General features: G+C 47.1%; 1 protein-coding gene across 5 annotated transcripts in view; it reads left to right on the forward strand.

Annotated features, from left to right (window-relative positions):
- Positions 1-19717, forward strand: part of CREB5 (cAMP responsive element binding protein 5) — a 430789-nt gene that overhangs the window by 52779 nt on the left and 358293 nt on the right. The window lies entirely within an intron of this gene.

Consider the following 19717-nt stretch of genomic DNA (forward strand, 5'->3'; position numbering starts at 1 on the left):
CTGATCCCGAGAGGGCAAGGAAGGAACCAATGTGTCCGGTGGTGAATTTCAGAAACATCTCCGTGGCAGCCCTGGTGGCTGCGTGGCAGGGCTGGGGACAGGGTGGGTGATCCGTGAGAATGAAAGCACTGGAGCCCACCAGACTCTACTCCCAGGACTGGGGGACAAGTGACTCAGCCTCTTTGAGCCTTCGTTTCTTCATTTGTAAAAACAAAGAAGAAGGATAACACCCACCTACCAGGGTTGTAGGATGAAATAAACGCTGTTTCACACAGCAAGACTTCATAAAGCCAGTTGTTCCTACCGGGAGCTGTTCCAGGGTGCAGCACGACTTAAGGGTGATGGTGATTTGATCTGGGAGAGTGGCTTTGGGAGTAGAGAAAAGGGACAAGTTGAAGAGAAATAGGATTGAGAGCATCTGACATTAATCAGATGCGAGGGATGAGAGAGGACAAAGAGGACAGTGAGGGGGGAGTGGTAGAAAAAGAGGAAGAGTGGAAGGATTGGAGGAGAGGGTATCCAAGAGATCCAGATGCCTCAAAAATACTCAGCATTAAAAAAAGTACTCACAGGAGAAGGTATGCCAAAGAAATGCACACCAGACCCAGGGGTTGATGGGAGAAAGATCCACGTAGTCACTCAACAAATGCTTGTGGAGCACCTCTGACAGTCAACACCCATCAACAAAATGAGATCATGTGTTGTCTGCATTTTTGTGGGTATTTGTTCTAACATTTGTTCTTCAATGTTCGTACTCTGAGTTGAGGGTAGAAAATAGGTGATATTTATTTTCTTCCGTAAAAGCCTGTTGGTAGTCATAGTTTTCCATGAACTCATCATGACCAGAGTCTAGAAATTAGGGTGTGTTTTTCGAGTAATGAAATCTGTGTATTTGATGTAAACTGGTGGCTGGTGTACATGAGGCCATACCCCCAGAATTTTCTGTGACAATTCCACTGTCCTGTCTTTGAAACCCTTTCCCTTCTAATGACTGGAAAAATGGCTTCCTGAATGCAATTGTGTAGACTTCTTCATTTAAATAAATTGAAACACAGAAAATCTCGTGTCTCAATGTGTCCTGATTTTGTTTCAGAAGATGTGGACTTTAGAGAACTTAGCTTGTAAATTCGTTGCTGTTTTTCAAACAGAAAAACTGGGATAAAGTGTAGTGAACCACTTGCAGGTGTATGTAATCAGCTTTATTGAGACACATGCTTCTGATTTGCATTTCCCTAATGGCTGGTGATGTTGAGCATCTTTTCAAGTGCTTATTGAGCATTTGTATATCTCTTTTTAAGAGAAATGTCTGGGGCCGGCACCGTGACTCACTTGGCTAATCCTCTGCCTGCGGCACCGGCATCCCATATGGGCGCCGGGTTCTAGTCCCGGCTGCTCCTCTTCCAGTCCAGCTCTCTGCTGTGGCCCGGGAGGGCAGTGGAGGATGGCCCAAGTGCCTGGGCCCCTGTACCCGCATGGGAGACCAGGAAGAGGCACCTGGCTCCTGGCTTTGGATCGGCACAGCGCCAGCCGTGGCAGCCATTTGAGGAGTAAACCAGCCAAAGGGAAACCTTTCTCTCCTTCTCTCTCACACTGTCTGTAACTCTACCTGCCAAATAAATAAATAATCTTTAAAAAAAAGAGAGAGAGAGAGAGAGAAATGTCTGATTAAATCATTTGTCTTTTGAAAAACTGGTTTCTTTCTATTGTTGAGTTGTAAGAGTTCTTTATGTATTCTGGATGCTACACCTGCATCCTGTATATGCTTTGTAAGTATTGTCTCCCATGCTGTGTGTTGTCTTTCCACTTTCTGTTTCTTGTTTAAATTTTGCCTTCCCTCCCTTCCTTCCTTCCTTCCTTCCTTCCTTCCTTCCTTCCTTCCTTCCTTCCTTCCTTCCTTCTTTTATTTATTTGAAAGGCAGAGCCAGATAGACCAAGACCTTCCATCTGCTGGTTCACTCCCCAAATGTCTGCAACAGCTGGGGCTGAGCTAGGCTGAAGTCAGGAACCCTGAATGCAATCCAGGTTTCCAATATGGCTGGCAGGGACCCAACTCCGTGAGCCATCAACTGCTGCCTTCCGGGGTGTGCTTTAGCAGGAAGCTGGGACAGAAAGCAGAGCTGAAACTAGAAGCCGGGCAGTCCACTATGGAATATGGGTGTCCCAAACAGCATTTTCACCACTGTACCAAATGCCTACTCCATTATTTCAGTTTCTTGGTTGTGTTCCTTGAAGCACAAAACATTTTCATTTTGATGAAGTACAATTTATATTTTTGGCCGTTGTTGTTGCTGGTCCTTTTAGTGTCTTGTCTAAGAATTTATTGCCCAATCCCAGGTCACAAAGATTTGTGCCTTTGATATCTTCTAAGAATATTATAGTTTTGCCTCTTATATTTAGTTCCATGATCGATTTTGACTTAATTTTTGTATATGGTTTGAAGTACGAGTTCAACTTCATTCTTTTACATGTGGTTATCCTGATATCAAGCACCATTTGTTGAAAAGATTATTTTTTTCCTCCACTAAATAGTCTTGACATCCTTCATGAAAAATCAATTGATATACATGTAAGAGTTTATTTCCGGACTTTCAATTATAATCCATTGATTTAAATGTCCATCTTTATGCCTGTGTTGCATGTCCTAATTACTATTGCTTTGTAGTAAATTTTAGAATCAGAATGTGTAGCTCATCCAACTTTGTTCTTTCTCAACATCATTTTGGCTATTCTGGGTCTCTTGAATTTGGGGGTTATGAATTTTAAATTTAGCTTGCCAATTTCTATAGCAGTAGACAGTTAGGATTTCAATTGGGATTGCACAGAATCTGTAAGATCAGCTGGGGAACATTGCCATATAATGATATGAATCCTTTCAAATCATGAATGTATTGAAATATATTTAGGTATTTTTTAATTCCTTTTAATGTTGTCTTCAGTGTACAACTCATAACCTTTCCTGTTAAATTTCTTCCTAAGTATTTTATTTTTTTGATGCTTACTGTGATGAATTTTTTAAAATTCTATTTTCTGATTACTCATTGCTCTTGTATAGAAATACAACTGAGTTTTGTATATTAACTTGTATCTTATAAGGTTGGGAAACACATTTGTTAGTTCTAATAGTTTCTTTTTAAAATTGGTGGGGTTCTCAGTATTTTCTATATAGATGATTCTCTCTTTTGTGAACAGAGATAGTTTTATGTGATCTTTTTCAATTTTGATACCTTTTATTTCTTTTTCTTGCCTAATTGCCCTAGCTAGGACCTCCAATGAAATGTAAGTAGTGAGAGCTTCATTTCTCTTGTTCCTGATCTTAGGGGTAAAACATTCAGTGTTTCACCGGTAAAAACTATGTAAGCTGTAGAGGGTTTTTTTTTCCCCCATCAGATGGAGGAAATTCCTTTATATCCCCACTTTTTGAACATTTTTATCATGAAGGGCTGTTGGATTTTGTCAGTGCTTTTTCTGTGTCTATGGAGAAAGTGGTGTGGTTTTGTGCTTTATTCTGTAAATATGGTACATTTTACCAATGGATTTTCAGATATTACACCAACTTCGTCCTCCTAGGATAAATCACACTTGGTTTTGGTAAATAATCTTTTTCATATGTTGCTGAATTTAGTTTGCTAGTATTTGGTTGAAGATTTTTGCATGGATATTCATAAAGAATATGAAGGTACTTCAAATACTTCATTGGTACAAGAGAAATTGAAACCAGTGCATATTTAAGGCACCTTCAAAAAAGTTCATGACAATTTTTATGATGAAAAAAGCTGCATGGATTTCAGGGTTTTTTGTACCCAGATAAATTTATCTTTTAATTTCATTTTTCTATGAATTTTTAGAGGCAACCCTGTGTTGGCTTGTAGTTTTTTTTTTTTTAAGATTTATTTATTTTATTTGAAAATCAGAGTTACACACAGAGAGGGAGAGGCAGAGAGAGAGAAAGTCTTCCATCTGCTGGTTCAGTCCCCAGTTGGCCACAATGGCCGGAGCTGCGCCCATCCAAAGCCAGGAGCCAGGAGCCAGGAGTTTTCTTCGGGGTCACCCGCACGGGTGCAGGGGCCCAAGGACTTGGGCCATCTTCTACTGCTTTCCCAGGCCATAGCAGAAAGCCGGGTCTGAAGTAGGGCAGCAGGGACTTGAACCAGCACTCATATAGGATGCCAGCACTGCAGGTGGTGGCTTAACACACTACACCACAGCACCGGCCCCAGTCGTGTTTTTGTGACATCCTTGTCTGGTTTTGGTGTTAGGGCAGTAATGCTGTCATAAAATAGTTGGAGAGTGTTTTGCCATCTTCATTTTTTTCCAAGAGTTTGTGGATCATTGCTGTTAATTCTACTTTAAATATTTTTATAGCATTCAGCAATGAAGCCATCTGGGCCTGAGACTTATTTGTGTGTGTATGTGTGTGTGTGTGAGTGATTAATTCAATTTCTTTATTAATTATTGGTTTATTTAGATTGTCTGTATTTTTTGAGTTATTTTTGGTAGTTTGTCTTTTAGGAGTTTTTGCCATTTCGTCTAGATTACCTAATCTGTTTGCATACAGTTGTTCATGCCACATGTCCTTTGGTCTGAAGTCATTCCGAGAAAGAGGTTTATGCTGTCTGAGAAGGTGAGTGTGAGGGCCTCTGCCAGACCCAGCTAAGCAGCTCTGGAGTGCAGGTCCTGTGGTAATGACGATTACACAATGCTTACGATAGGTTGGGGATTTGGCTAAATACTGGACATATAGAGTGCTGGGTACCATGACAACCCTTTGAGGTAGCTTCTATGTTGTTATTCTGGAAATGGAGGCGCACCTTGGTGATACAACCGATTCATGATGGAGCTGGGAACTGCCCCCAGAGAGCCTGGACGTTTAGAATAGATCCAGACTAAGAGGCACTTACTCATCCTCTTCAAGTCTTATTTTGGGGGAGTAGGGATTTTGAGGCCACCTCTTTATGTAGGAGGTTCTGAGAACAGGATGCTAAGTGGAGAGGGGTTGGGAAAGTTCCAGGCTGCAGCAGGTACTGCAGAGGTAGAGAGTTGGACAGGGGGACAGTCTTAATTTCTCTGCATTGTTCCCTATGGGATGGCCTCAAAGCTCTGATCCAGGGAGTGCTTGGGCTCGGCCCTGGGGATGTGCCACAGAGCGTGTTGCTCTTTAGGGCAGTGGGTGCTGGTGCACCCTCTTCGGTCTCAAAGACAGGAGGACAACCCTATCTTTGGAAACAGCCCGGAGGGCCCAACAGCCTTTTAAAGCAATAGTCATTATTTGTATAAGGGAATTTCAAAAAGTTCATGGAAAATGCAATTAAAAGATACATTCATTTTGGTATAAAAGAATTTTGAAATCCATACATACAAGGGACCTACAAAAATTCATGGGGAATGTGTATTATGTAAATGAATGCATGAATTTCAATTTTGTTTTCACATCAAGACTTATGTTTTTTTAAGATTTATTTAGTTATCTATTTGAGAGGTAGCATTACAGAGAAAGAGAGGGAGAGACACAGAGAGGTCTCCATCTGCAGGTTCACTCCCCAGATGGCCGCAATGGCCAGTGCTGGGCCTATCTGAGACCAGAAGCCGGGAGCTTCTTCCAGATCTCCTAAGCTGGTGCAGGGTCCCAAGCACTTGAGCCATCCTCTACTGCTTTCCCAGGCCATAGCAGAGAGCTGGATCAGAAGTGGAGCAGCCAGGACTTGAACAGTTGCCCACATGGGATGCTGGTGCTACAGGTGGTTGCTTACCCTACTATGCCACAGCACTGGCCCTGAGACTTATTTTTTAATTGCATTTTCCATGAGCTGTTTGACATATCCTAAATATATTTTCAGGATGCACAGGTACTTAGATAAATTCCATCACATGCATCAGAAGATTAGCTGCTCTGCTGTTCTTAGACTGTCTTCGATCTTGGGGGTGGAGGGCCTGGATTCAAGTCCTAGCTCTGACTTTTACTGGAGGGGTGACCTCAGTCTTAGGACCTTTCCCTTTCCAAATCTGAGAGTCATCATCCGAAAAATGAGAAAAGAAAACATGCGTCCCATAAATCATCCTAAGAACCAAATTAAATTAATGCATGGAAAATGGCTTTGTAAATTGCTAAACTCTCCAAAGCTTCACTAATGGCTGTGTTTTTCTCCCATATGGAAAAACCCACTGAATGAATAATCCTTTGCATGAGCGTCCATTTCTGTCAGCCTGCTGAGGTCATGTGGTGTGGCTTTGAAGTGTAGAAGGTGTGACTGTCAGCTTTTAAAAAGGAGGCAGAGTGACCGTATTTCTCTGCCTCTCTGTAGCGTAGCGAGCACAGCTGCACAGGGAGTGATTTCACAGAATCCGCAGCATGTCTTGTAGCAGGAACAGCCCAAATGAGGACAACTGAGAAGCCAGGCCCAGGCGCATTGAAGAAATGAACTAGAAACAGCCCTGAAGGGTATAATAGCACCTTCATTTAGACTCAGCGTGGCTAACATACGTAGGTTCTTACGTTTCTCTTGCGGTCTTTCTAGTAAACTCCATGTAGGTATTACCCGATCACTTTTATCCTAAATGTATGACTGGGGAGGAAGAAGCAATCACTCCAGTTTTGAGCTTGGTGTTTCTGAAAACTGGGCATGACACTATTCTCTGTCGTCTGCCATAAGTGAATTCTGTTTTTGGGAAGTTTCAAGCAGTCTTGGAAAACAACAACAACAGTGGCTCGGAGGTGGGGGAGTGAGCAGGCCTCAGGTACCTTCCTTGCTCTCTCTTTTCAGCTGTGTCCTTGGGAAAAATTGTTGACTTCCAATTTTCTCACTTATAAACTGGGGATATAAAATACCTTTTCAGTATGGTTGTGATGAAGGCCACGTCAACAGCAATGGATCTTGGGTGCCTTCCTTGTTTCTTTCTGATTTAGCTTTCTTGATTCGCAAAACCAGTATTGCCAATCAGAAGGCATCTCCGTATAAATCCATCCACCCAAACGTACCCCGAGTGGTCTGACTTTTCTTGTCTCGTTCAGGGGCATGTGGACGTGGGGAGCTGAGTACTCGCATGATGGCTATCTTGTCTGTTGTCTCCTCTGTGGGCTTCTGTGCCCCTCAAATCTGGGCTATGATCTGGAAGACTGAATTTTCACAATAGTTCTAAGCATAGGAACACGATTAAATATTCCTTGGAGACCACTGTACCTGTCAGAGTTCCCACAAACAGGTGCCATGCTGAGAAGGGCAATCAAAGACAGTGAGATGAAGGACCCAGTTCCAGAGTCGCAGGCAGGCTAACCAGGGCCTGTTCACTGAAGGGAGCCATGGCAGCCCCCCATCCTGCAGGGGGCAGGGGCCAAGGGAAGGCCCCCCTGGGGAGGGTGACAGCTGTGGGTGAGGAGCTGCTTGCCGTGCGTGGAGACACACAGCTATTGCCAGTCAGGGCCCAGGTGGCTGAGTGTGGAGTGGGCGTGCCCTCCAGTACAGAGTCTGGGTGGTAGTCTCCTAGGCCACAGAGCAGGGCAGGGAGGAGAGAAGTCTTGAAGGGCAGAGGAAAGATTTTCCATCCTGCACATCTAGAGAAGAAAAGAGCTAAAACTTCCCAGGTTTAGTTCAGAGACGTCTTATCTACCCTTTGCTGTGCATTCCTGGGCTCAACTCCGGGCACGGATATTTCAGATGGAGCACCTGCTCACAAGACCTTGAGGATTTATGCAAATGGGTTACTGCTCCTGGGGCTGTTGGCAATTCTTTAAGCTGCCCCTGTGGGGTGACATAAGGTATGCAGAAGTCACTCCAGATCACACCAGCCTACCCATTCATCAGTATCTCCCCTTTCCTGGAGCACTGTGTTGAAGCTACTATGCAAATGCAAATATTCCCTGGGATCAATAACACAGAAAAGCCATCATCAGCCTAATGGCTTTATCGAGTTGACCAAGGCTACATCCTTGCAAAGAGGTGGGGTTAATGAGAGACCATCCCGAGGGAAGCAGCAGAAGGAACCTGGAGATATCTGGTCTGTCTAGGAGAGGTGGGGGAGTGTGGGGTTGATTGCAAGCATTTGAAACTCTGCCATGTTAAAGGAAGATCATGGAGCTGGCACCGTGGCGCAGTGGGTTAAACCGCTACCTGCTGCACTGGCATCCCATATGGATACCAGTTTGAGTCCTGGCTATTTCACTTCTGATCCAGCTTCCTGCTAATGGTCTGGCAAAGCAGCAGAGGATGGCTCAAGTCTGCTTTGGCCATTGTAGCCATTGAGGGAGTGAACCAGCAGATGCAAGATTCTCTCTCTCTCTCTCTCTCTCTCTCTCTCTTTTCTCTCTGTAACTCTGCCTTTCAAATAATTAAATGAATCTTCTAAGACAGAAAGAAGGAAAGATCACACTTCCTTAGGATGGTTCCTAAGGTGGGAATGAGCCCAGTGACTGCAACTTACAGGGAAGTGGGTTTTAGTTCCCTATGAGGAGGAACAAACCATGAGAGAAAATGATGATAGATGAGTGGCCTTAGAAAGACGTTGCACCCTTCTGTGCAGTTTAATGCAAAGGCGAGAACTCAAGAAGCTGCAGTCAAAGGCAGATCCAGGATGCAGAGGATGGGGACAGCATGGAGGTGGTGTCCTGAGTCCTGCACGGCTGTCACAAGCTGCTGAAAAGGAGAGCTTACCTGTGGAACAGAGGTGCGGCCCGTGAACTCTGCAAATCAGCCCTGGGCGTGAGCTGCTGGGCTCATATGGGGCATGGAGCCTACCTGTGTTGCACAGCCAGGACCTGTCTTCCCATAACACTGAGCGTCTCAAAGACTGACAGGAGCAAGGTCACTGTCACTGCAGGTCTTCTGACTGCCTCTGAATGGTAATTTCTTGGGGAAATGGGCAAACTGACTCAAGCATCAGGTGTGTGCTTCCATAAGGTAACCGTGTCTGTCCCATTTGGAGAGGGTACAAGCGAGATTTCATAGGGTCTACTACTCGTGACAAGGAGCATGGGGTCTTCTATCTCTGAGACTGATTAGATCCACTCAATGAAGGATTGTAGGCCCATGGGTTGGGCAGGCACCAGAGCAGGGAACAGAAGGTGCTAAGAAACCGAATTCCAGTCTCCTAAATCCTGACTCCCCCTACAGGTCAGTTGAGTCTCTCTCCTGTGCTCTTAGGGTCTTCCTGGACACCTGATCTCACTTAGTCATCAGGCTGTCTGCCTCCCTCAGGGCCACAGAGCTTATCACTTGTTAAATGCTTCACAGCAATCTTCCCAGCAAGCCTATGAGGTAGTGGCTATTGTCATGTCCAAGGTCTCAGTGGCAAAGGCCAGAGTGGGAGCGGGTATTGAACTTGGTTCAGAAGATACTTCCAAAAGTTCATGGAAACATGGAATTAAAAATGGTGCAGTACTGGAAATCCATGCGGCTTTTCATAATCTTCCTTTCCTATGAGCTTTTGGAAAACTCTGCATTTTATTCCAAATCCTACGCCCTTGGCTACCATGTTAGCTCTTGAGGACAATGTCTTCGAGTTCTCCCTAGTACCCAGCGTGGTCCTGGGGAAGGTAGGCCTCCAATAGCAATGGCATTTGATACGTAAGTAGATCCCCTGGGCCCTGTGTGCACCTGCCACATGGTGCAATTGCCCATGCTATCAAACATGCATGCAGACGTCCCGAATCCTGCCGTACCCTGAGGGAACAGCACGGAGACAGAACGATGATGGCAGAGAAAATGCTCATTGGAGAACTGAGCTCAGGCAGCAAAGAGCTGGCTGGGGAGTCCTGAAATTATAGCTTATGTTTAAATATATGGAAACAAATTAAAAAATTAGAACCTTGATTTTTTTGGCCACAGAAAACTTCATACATGAACGAAAATTAGTGTCACTGCCAACGAATGACACTGAAGCGCTCTGCTAGTCTTGCTTGCTATTTCTGTCACCAGAAAATAAACCACATTTCCATAATTATACAACCATATGCTTTTCAGAAAATTTGGATTCAGATTTCATCATAGTAATAAGAGTTGGCAGTTACACAGCATTTGCTATGTGCCAGGCACAGTTGTAAATTGTTTACATGTGTTAACTCCTTTAATCCTCACAGACTCGAAATTCTCAGAAGATGCAAGGAAACAGAGGCACAGAGAGGTTAGGTGAGGCATCCCAAATCACACAGCTAATTATGGAAAGACCCAAGAGTTGCGTCCAAATACTTTAAAAGACTGAACAACACTACTGAGCATGGAGGCCTCATATTATCTCCACCTGCTTGCAAAAAAGAGCTGTTTTATCTATTCCGCCAGTGAGAACCCTGACATCTAAAGAGTCTCAGTAATTTGTCTGTGATGGAATAGTCAGTTGGCTGCCCAGGGCGGGCTCTCCCAGTGTCCCTGCGTGACTGTGGGCCCCCCGCTACAGTTCTTGTATCTTGCTTTGAGATTTGGATTCGTGTGGTACACAAGAAACCAATGTTCACAATAGAAAACAATAGACAATATGGGCACACGCAGATGTATGATCTCATTGTCCAACTGGGACCACAATTAGTCTGTTAACATTTTGGCACTCATCCTTTGAGATTTCTTAAACTTATAACATCACCACTTGAGATAAAACATGTTTAGTCAATGAGCATAGTTTTCTTGACCAACTTTCAAGGGATAATCTAAGTCTTTATATTAAAGAAAGAGCTCGGTTCTGTAAAAACTAACCCAAAACCAAAATAAATCTAACCTATGGAGAGATAAAAATTAAATTTAGTGGAATTTTCACCCCATTAAAATGCTAACAGTAAAACTGCAAAGAAATAATAGTTGAGATTGTCCTAAATTCAGTTATATGAAAGTGTACAATGTCTTGTTTGAAAAACAAATCAGTTTCTTCTCATAGGAAAAAATAATTTGACTATGATTATAGATGCTACGTACTATATATTCACGTGTACTAGACATTATTCTATGCGCTCTGTGTGTGTGTGCGTGTGGGTGTGTGGGTGGGCGGTTACTCAGCTAATCTCCGACCCAGTTTATGGAACAGGAATCACTGTCCCCATTCACAGACGAGGAAATGGGCACAGAGGAGGTAAGTTACCTCCCCACAGCCACACAGCCACGGTCTGCAGCCAGGCAGTGTGAACTTGGGCTGCCTCTGCGGTGGAGACTGTGAGACCCAGCCCCGAGGCCAGGCTGTGCCCGCTCGTCCTGCGGGCCTGTGCTCGGCTCCTCTATTCTCTCCTGCTTTGACTTTGGAGGAGCTGGAAACAGTCATGCATGAGAGAGGCTGTCGTTTTGCTTGGGAGAAGGAGTTTGCTCCGTCCTGGCCTTGGGATGCCGCAGGTGATGGTGATGGTGCTCACGTTTCCCCGGGGCGGGGCGGGGCGGGGGGGGGCAGCTTTGAGGGCTGCTAGCTTCTTTCTCTCCCCCGGAGCCCTTCTCTCCCTCGCCTGCCGCCCTCGAGCCTCAGCCGGTATCTTTCGGTGCCTCACACACACCAAGCCCTTGGCGTCTGTGGTCCTCTCCACCTGGAACTCCTTCTGATGGCTCACGCAACAGCCGCTCTGCATCCCATGGGCCCCAGCTTAAAGCAGTGAGCATGCCCCCTCCCTCTCAGCATCCCCGCCACCTTTCTCCCCGCTGCAGCTCCCTCCGGGTCTCTTGGACTGTGCTGTCCGAGATACGCAGTTGTTGGTCTGGGACCCTTCCGTGCTTGTGTTTCCGGACGCTTTGGCTTTTCCTTCTGTTGCTTGTCAAGTGAGTTCTATTGGAACAGGGGCCTCACCCTCCCTGCTCACGCTTCTTGGCCCAGCACCTCATGGGTGCCTGCCCTACTAGGTCCTGGGGAGCCTTTGGCTACAACATGGGCACGTCTTCCGGAGGAGGACGGGGGACGAGGAGAGAGAACGGCCCTCCCAGCTGCCTTATACACTCTAACCTGGCACTGTGCTTAGTGAACGCGGTTCGCACTTGAGGCCCTGGGAAGCAGCCAGACCCCAGGCACAATGTAAGATGAGCTAACCTGTGCAGAGACTGCTGTGGGCCAATGTCGGTGGCCCAGCAACCAGCCTATTGGGCCAGATATTCTTGGAAGTGTCTCCTTGACACTGTTGGGTCCATGACCTTGGCCTGTGGCTGGGGAGCAGGCCTTACCCTCTGAAGATTCTAATGTGTGCTTCGGGGTGTGACTGTTAAGTGGCTTTGTGGACCGTGGAAATTGGCTGTTGATGGCCTCATTGTGTGAGGGGCTCTCAGAAGCCCGATTTTGCTGTGTGCTTTCTTTTCCTTACTTGAGCTCACTGGCTCACCTGTGTCAGAGGGCGGCCGGACGCCCAGGTGGGCTTTCCATCCAGCAATGACCCCGGGCAGCTCTTGAGCGTGAGAAGCCGGCTGGGTGTGGAGTGGCTTGGGGGTGACGTTTTGGAGAAGGGAAGTTTTTCCCTGATGGGACTCTTTGTGGAGCTTTCTTTGAGGAGTCCTGGGGGGAGAGGGATTGCGGGAATGGCTTGAGACACGCATCCTGGTCTGTGCTGGAAATCTTAAGTGAGTCCGGGCTTCAGGGTGCGTGCTTGGCTGGCGGATTCTGACCTCGGCTTCCGCGGGCGTTGACGGCTAACTATTGGTTTCCAATGAGAGATGGGAGTCTTAATCTCCCCATGTGTGGGATGTGCCCCGTGGGGCTGTGTTTTGTAGGCAGCGAAGTTATGGCTTGCCCAGAAAAATAACATGTTTGCCGTGCCTGATGCTTGAGCTGTTTGCCCGGTGACGGGCTGATTGGCGGTTTGGGAAGGAAGGAGACATGGGTTAACTTGGGTGTCCCGAGGATTTTTTCTGTGTGTTTGTGTAAGCGGTTGGTTCTGTTTCTTTGGAAACAGCAGAGGACAGATGAGGAAATCACTATACTACTGCTGTTGAGGACTTGTGCTGGAGGCCCCTGAAGCATCGTACAAACGTTAGCCTGAGGTCGCTATTTAAGTAACCCTGTCTGGTGGGCAATCCCAGACATCCTTTGATGGCAGCGTTGCAGAGGTCCAGGGAACGACTGGGAGACCTGCCATCCTCACCCGTGTTCTAACTGCCTTGCCCCGCTGTGTTCCTAGAGGCACTTAGCAGAGCCAATAAATCAAAGCTGGATCTAATCATGGCTTTCATTGAGTTTGATGGAAAATGCTTTAGTGAGATTAAAAATGCCTGTCACACAGGATGTGTTGGTAGGGGGAACATATCTTTTCATTAAGTAAAAATTTTCAAACTCCTTAGCATTCAGAAATTCAAAATCAGTTAGGCCTTCTGCGTGTCTGGAGCTTTCTGCTAGGGGTGCGGGACTTGCCTGGGGGGAAGGCTTGGGGCTGTGTGCTTTTGACTCCCAGGGCCTGGCGTTAGCAAGGTTGCTGTTGCTACGGACGCCCTGTCCATGTTCCCAAGCCGTCCAGATCACAGATTGTGCTGTGGCTCCCTTGTCTTCGAGGCTAACTCGCACTTCTACTGGCTTTATTACACATCCTATGTGATACTTTGGGAATAAAAAGGAGAGGAAGAAAAGGGGGGGAAATGGAGCCAGAATAAGTGTTAGGATGATGGAAGAAAATAGAGCTTGCCAAAAAGCGTATCACAGAGAGAATTTCTGTTGCTTTTTGGATAGCCTGGGCGGAGAGCGGAGGTCAGGAGGGCGTCACAGTTGGCTGTTGGTCACCCTCCTAATGTCTTCCTGTGAACCTAAAGCCCTGGTGGACGACAAGCTGCCCGGCCTGTCCTGGTGCCTTCCAACCGCCACCCTGTGCCTGCCTTCATCACGGCTGGGGGGTTTGGAGCTGGCGGGGGAAGGTGGCCAGGCAAAGCGCTGGCTCTGAGTGGCTGCGGTCAGCCTCAGGTTGCAGGCAGGTGGACACCTGGGCAGCTCCGGCTCTGTGCCCGTAAGCCCGGGCTCCCTGAGCTAGCAGAAGGCAAGTTTTAGCCGAGGCTCAGGGGACCTATGAAACCCCTTTGTAGCCCGACTGTTAGTTCACTTTTATAATCACTGTGAAACGTAGGTATCACTGTCATCGTTTGAAAAGTGCCTAATGCCTGTTGAATGGGAAACTAACAAAAACCTCCTACCTAGATGTTGAGTTGGGCACAGCTTGGTACAGTCAGGGTTTGAACACAGACCTGATTCCAAGGTCTTTCTCCTGTCTCCTGACTCAAATGGAAGACCAATAAATTAAGTCTACGAGGGTGCCTTCAGGGGAAGAGTGGGGAGAGAAGGGTGTGCTGAATAGCTGCTGGGTTAGCAGAGAATCCCAGAAGGTCAAGATCTCCTTCGGGTCCTACTGCCAGCCTGCTTAGGACCCATCGTCTCTACACATCTCTCTGCCATCCGCCACCTTGGCAATCCACGTCCTAGCAGCTGATCGTGGAATAAAAGCAATAATCGACATTTCGTAGCACTTCACAGTTTATAAAAAACTTCGCCAAATACCCCATTTAATCCAACCAACATCACTAAGAGTCAGTTAATGTCAATCTCATCATAGTGAAAACAATAACGTTCAGAGAAGTTCAGTAACTTACCCCAGGTCACACAGCTGGGGAAGCAAGAGAGCAGAGATTTCATTGTTGATTTTCTATGATAACACACTGAGTTGCAGCAGGACCAGCAACAAAATAAAACCTAAATTAAACAAGCCTTATTTTTAATACAACTAAAAGGATGTCTCAGAGTATGTGTATGGGTTTGTGTGAGTGTGTGTGTGTGTGTGCGCACGTACCTTGTGTTGGCATCTTCTTATGAAAAATATTTAGCTGTAAAAGGGAATCCGGTGGGATTTGTGGTTCCCGAAGCAGCCTTTCTTCCCCATGGCCTCTGAACTCTCGCCGCACTTAGCTGAGACTGCTTTGTGGCCTTTCAAGTTCTCGCTTCCACCAAGGACATCTGGGCACACCTCGCCTCTCCTCCAGTCCTCGGTGGGCAGAGGGCAGCGGCGATGTTGGCCCGGCCTTCATGCTCCTGGCATGGGGCCTCATGCGTGGTAGGTACTGGATGACTATGCGAGGAAAGAGCGGATGAATGAGCCCAGTGTCCTCTGTTCCTGCTGCGGCCCCCGAAGCCTGCCCAGGGTGAATCACGTTTGAAGGGGTTTGCTGTGACAGGTAATCAATCACTGTCCAGGGCCCACGGTCCCTCCAGCAGCCTGGGAACAATGCCCCGGGAAGAGTCCTTGAACTCCTGCTCCCGCAGCTGCGCCTGGCCAGTGTGGGCTTGGGGCGAGCCTCCTCTTCCTCCTTTATTCTGCCCTTCAATGGAAATGTCGCCTGAGGCCCCCTGCAAACTCGCTGCCAGTGCTGCCTGCACCCTCATGCCTTCTCCCCTTTTCTCTGTCCACCCAGGGAGTATCCAGGTCCAGGTTCTCTCCTGGGGTCTGACTCTCTACCCCCTGAGCCAAGAGGCCACAGGAGACTTTATAAGAGCCCTGTTTGCCTTTCCAGTTGGATTTGGACTACAAAATGGGCTGTCATTGGGGGCCCAGTGCTGGGTGACAAAGGAAGGGCTCTGTGTTAATGACTTGGCCCTCTTGATGAATTGGAGTCTGGTGCGGAGTTAACCTCTGCTGGGTGGTGGGTGCAAGGGCAAAGCCTTGCTTTCCCTGCCCTTTGTCCAGGGTGTCTCAGTGGATGGGGAGACTTTGGTGAGGGGCTCTTTTGTTTGGTAGGGAGTTGAGAAATGCATGAAGCCCATGGAATCCATCTAGTGATTCTCAGAAGCACAGCTTGTCTCTGCGTTTCTAAAATACAGAGTTTAATCATCTTTCATGCTGCTCAGTCCTGTGCAAGAGCAAGAATCAGCCTCCACTCTGCTTCCCTGCGAGATCAGAGTGGCCTTGACTTTGTGAGCTACGAGGCCTGGGTTTTGAGTTAATTCATGGGGTGAAGACTCTCCATAAAGTGTGTGAATAGGGAAGCAGCAAAAACTATTGACTAGATATGCATAAGTCCATGAGTATATATATGTTTTTCCTTTTTGGCTTATTAAGCTTTCTTTTAAAATTTTTTTTTCATTTTACTCGAAAGTCAGACTGAGAGGCACACACAGAGAAAGACAGACATCTGTCATCTGCTGGTTCACTCTCCAAATGCCAACAGCTGCCAGGGCTGAGTCAGGCCATGGCCAGGAGCCTGGAACTCCAGATAGATGTCGCTCACAGGTGGCAGGGATGCGACTACTTGAGCCGCTTCCCAGGGTGCACATTAGCAGGAAGCTGGATCAGAAGTAGAACAACGGGAGCTGCCCCAAGTGGCGACTGAATGGCTGTGCCAGGTGCCCACCCCTAAGTGTCCTCATCGCAGGGTTGGTTAGAAGGCAAACGCCTCCAGGACATCTTCCATGAGCACATGGCTGAGGGCGCCAGCAACATCCAGACAGAAGTTAGAAGCCTGTGGTGTTTTCTCTATAAGGGGGAAAAAAAATCATGGAGCTGTCCACCCAATAATCCTCTGAGTGATGGAGGCGATGGCCATGTGTGGAAAGGCATCTAGAGGGGCAGCACTTCTACCCTGGGCCGATGCTCTCCTTCTCTCCAGCCGGTGGGGTGGCGAGTGGTGTGCACAGTGAGGGCTTGAAGTGGCCAAACCAGATAACCTACCTTCAGAAAGTCCACTCTGGTGGGCAGCAGCTGAGTCTTGTGCCTCCTTTGCAGGTTGAAGCTGGAAGTTTTGCTTAGGTTTTGTGCACATAATGGCAACAGACACTTGCCCTCCTGCACACCAGGATGGAGTGACAATTTCATGTGCTTGTGCAATATTTGTAGAGTTTTAAAGGGCGTTGAATCTAGCCTCGTCCTAAGCTTAACTTGGTCCAGGTGTTTGAGAGCTCTCTGAATAATATAAAGAAGTAAGCATGCGTGTTAGTTCCTTCCTTTCACTTCTGCTGTGTGTGGTTTTTCTTTTTCTTTTTTTTTCTTTTCTTTCTTTTCTTTTTTTTTGTTCTTTCTACTACCCCAGTCTTCCTGTTGTCTTATTCTTATCTGCCATGTATGTGGTGTGGGCTAAGGGACAGTGGATACTCATGCTACTTTAAAGTTTTTATTTTTTATTTTTCATTTTATTTGAAAGGCAGCAAGACAACAAAAAAGACAGAAGTCTCCCATACCTTGGTCTCATTCTCCAAATATTTGCCGCAGCTGGGGCTGGGTCAGACTCAAACCAGGAGTCAGATTCCATCTGGGTCTCTGCTGTGTGTGGCAGGGACCCACGTACTGGAGCCATCACCTGCTGCCCTCTAGGGTGAGCAGGAAGCTGCAGTCGGAGGAGGAGCTGGGATGCAATCCCAGGCCCTCTGGTGTGAAGTGTGGGCATTCTGTGTGGCGTCCTAATGGCTGTGCCAAACGCTTGCCCTGAAGCCACACTGTTGATGTCTTGTGCGAGGAACCTCTGATGTTGACGGGGCCGCCAGTTCTGCACCTCGCAGGATACACCCACTCCCTGACCCCACCTGCTAAATGCCCCTGGTGACCTCTCCCCGCCCTCAGGAACAGGAGCAACTTAACATTGGCTTGGCATGCTTCTTCTTCTTCTTCTTCTTCTTTTTTTTTTTTTTTTTTTTTGACAGGCAGAGTGGACAGTGAGAGAGACAGAGAGAAAGGTCTTCCTTTGCCGTTGGTTCACCCTCCAATGGCCGCCGCGGCCGGCGCACCGCGCTGATCCGATGGCAGGAGCCAGGTACTTATCCTGGTCTCCCATGGGGTGCAGGGCCCCAGTACTTGGGCCATCCTCCACTACCTTCCCGGGCCACAGCAGAGAGCTGGCCTGGAAGAGGGGCAACCGGGACAGAATCCAGTGCCCCGACCGGGACTAGAACCCAGTGTGCCGGCGCCGCAAGGTGGAGGATTAGCCTAGTGAGCGGCGGCGCCGGCCTTGGCATGCTTCTAAGTCTTTGGTTTTCTCCTCGCGAGGAAACGATGCCTCCTCTGGGAAGGCAGAGGAAAACGTACCTCTGGCTAAGTTCATAGAGGGAAACTTGTTGGAATGATGTAGATTCTTCCAAGGACATAGTTTTGCCTGAACCTGGCCTTTAAGTGACCTGCTGGTATTGTCACATGTTCACACGCTCGCTACTTGAAGCGGAGTGGGTTAGGAATCTGAATGTAGCCTCTGGGTATATTTTTACCCAGCCGTCAACAGGCACTCTGAGATGTAACAGGCTCTGAGTGAGCACAAGTGCTGGCCGCTTTAGAAGCCAGCCTGGGACTGTCAGGGAGAAAAGCATCCGGTTTATTGGGATCCTTCTCAAATGACTTCACAGTGTGACAATAATAGTATATGCAAGCTGTAAAGGCAGATGCAGTAGTTCCTCCCCAGTCCTGCGGAAAACAGCAAACAGAGAGGGCTGCTGAGCTCCCTGCTGTGAGACACAGTCTGACATGTTGTGGCTCACGTTCACGCACAAGAAGCAAACTTCCCAGATGTTTTGTTTATGACTGCAGTCTACATAGTTGAGGGACCAAACAGAGATTGTTGCTGGAGGGGCAAGGAGACGTGTTTGGAATAAAGATACAAAGACAGCAATTCTGTTCCATAAAATCATTTGTGGGGTGTGTGTGTGTGAGGGAGAGAGAGAAAAGTAAGACTAAAAAAAAGGCAGTTTAAAAAAAAAAGGCAGTTTTTCAGGATAGTTTAAAATACTCATTTTACATAAAAATAGATTTAAAAAGTAAAGGCACCTAAGACATATTGAACATTGCCTGGAGGCACAGTTGTCCCATCTGGGAATGTACTGTGATTCTAGAGGGGCACAGTTTGCCATAGTAGTGTAAAAAAAAAGAAAAATGATGCTGCTGATTTTTTTCCCCTTGCGTTTTCTAGAAGATGAGCTTGCTCTGACCAGCAGGAAGGGTTTTGCATTTGGTTTTGCATTTGCTTTCCTTCCAATCATGGTTTTCCCCTCAGGATTTCTGGGCACAATCATTTTACATTGCAAAGAAGGACTTTCCGGAAAGGTACAGAGGACGATGCCAACCCCAACCCTTGGTCACCCTTTGTTGAAACTTTCCTTCTCTTTGCTTTCTGTTTGTCCAAAGGGAAAGGAGTTTGCCACCTCTCCCTGTTTCCCAGGGGTGGGTTCAGTCCCATCAGAAAGAAGCTGAGTGATTTGGTTGTATTTGTTATTTCCTTCAGAACAGGTGAATGTCTATGGTATTGTGTTGTTAACGACATGCATGGCATGTTAAGTACACACATGTCAAACAAGCCTTTCTTAGAGATGGGACCAGTTCTGCAAAAAACATGTACAAGATGGGAGCAAGAAGAGGACCACCCACCTGAATACATACACTCGGGGCGTGTTCCCTATGGAACACCTGGTGCTGCCCGCTGGCACTTCACAAGGGTGCTCTGAACTATTGAACCCATCGGTAGGAAACGTTCTAAGACAGGATTATGCGAAACTGAAGTTGAAATCAACCATAGCTTTGAAAAGTTGCATTTCTAAAGAAACATGGAAAACTTAGAAAGACTAACATATGAAGACTGGATCCCATGAGAAAGTTTTTCCATACACACAGAAAGGCCACATGCATGAAACCACACACTCTGCAGGTGTGTATGTGAGGGTGTGAGCTGAGACCCCGGCACCCTCTCCGTGTTAGGGCCTCCTTTGGGACGTAAGATTGGGGTTCGTTTCCAGAGATGATAGCCGTTTGGAAAGCCTCCCTCCCAGAACAGTGGGCCTCCTGCATGGGGAACCTCTGACAGTCCCTAAGTGTAACAGAGTGTATATGGAACCTTTGACG

The sequence above is a fragment of the Oryctolagus cuniculus genome, chromosome 16 (genome assembly GCF_964237555.1).
Source record: "Oryctolagus cuniculus chromosome 16, mOryCun1.1, whole genome shotgun sequence".
Lineage (NCBI taxonomy): Eukaryota > Metazoa > Chordata > Mammalia > Lagomorpha > Leporidae > Oryctolagus > Oryctolagus cuniculus.